This window comes from Trichechus manatus, unplaced genomic scaffold (assembly GCF_000243295.1).
Source record: "Trichechus manatus latirostris isolate Lorelei unplaced genomic scaffold, TriManLat1.0 scaffold00266, whole genome shotgun sequence".
NCBI lineage: Eukaryota > Metazoa > Chordata > Mammalia > Sirenia > Trichechidae > Trichechus > Trichechus manatus.
Genome location: NW_004444202.1, coordinates 1,514,060 through 1,515,125, shown reverse-complemented (window position 1 = coordinate 1,515,125; position 1,066 = coordinate 1,514,060).

Genomic DNA, 1,066 nt, shown 5'->3' with positions numbered 1-1,066 from the left:
GAATTTGCAAAAACCAAACCAAAATTACAAGAAATACTAAAGGGAGTCCTCTGGTTAGAAAATCAGTAACATCAGATAACAACCCAGGAGTAGAACGCAGGACAGAGCAACCACATATCAACTCAGATAAGGAAGTCACAAAAGTAAATCAAAGCTAAAACACTGAAAATAGTGAAACAGATGTCAATACGTAAAAGATGACAACATTAAAACAAAAAAAGAGGGAGTTAAAAAATGTAGACATACATTTTTCATACGGAGGGGAAGTGAAGGCGATATAAAGAAATAAAAGACTGGTATAAACTTAGAAAAATAGGGGTCAATATTAAGGTAACCACAAAGGAAACTAACAATCCTACAAGTCAAAATAAAAAACTAGAAAAGTATAAAGACTCAGCAAATGCAAAATCAACAGCAAGGAAAAAGATGAAAAGAAAATACACAAAGAAAAATGACTCAGCACAGAAAATTAAGTGGAACAAAGAAACTGTGAACAACACACAAAAAAGACATCAAAATGACAGCACTAAGCTCATACCTATCAATAATTACACTGAATGTAAATGGACTAAATGCACCAATAAAGAGACAGAGAGTGGCAGATTGGATACAAAAAAAAGATCTATCTATATGCCGCCTACAAGAGACACAGCTTAGACTTAAAGACACAAACAAACTAAAACTCAAAGGATGGAAAAATAATATATCAAGCAAACAACACTCAAAAAAGAGCATGAGTGGCAATATTAATCTCTAACAAAATAGACTTGAAAGTAAAATCTACCACAAAGGTTAAGGAAGGACACTATATAATGATTAAAGGGTCAATACACCAGGAGGACACAACATTAATAAATATTTAAGCACCCAATGACAGGGCCCAAAATACATAAAACAAACTCTTAACAGCACTGAAAAGAGAGAGAGACATCTCCACAATAGTAGTTGGAGACTTCAACAAGTCACTTTCAGTGAGGGACAGAACATCCAGAAAGAAGCCCAACAAAGATATGGAAGAGCTAAATGCTACAATCAACGAACTTGATCTCATGGACATATACCGAAC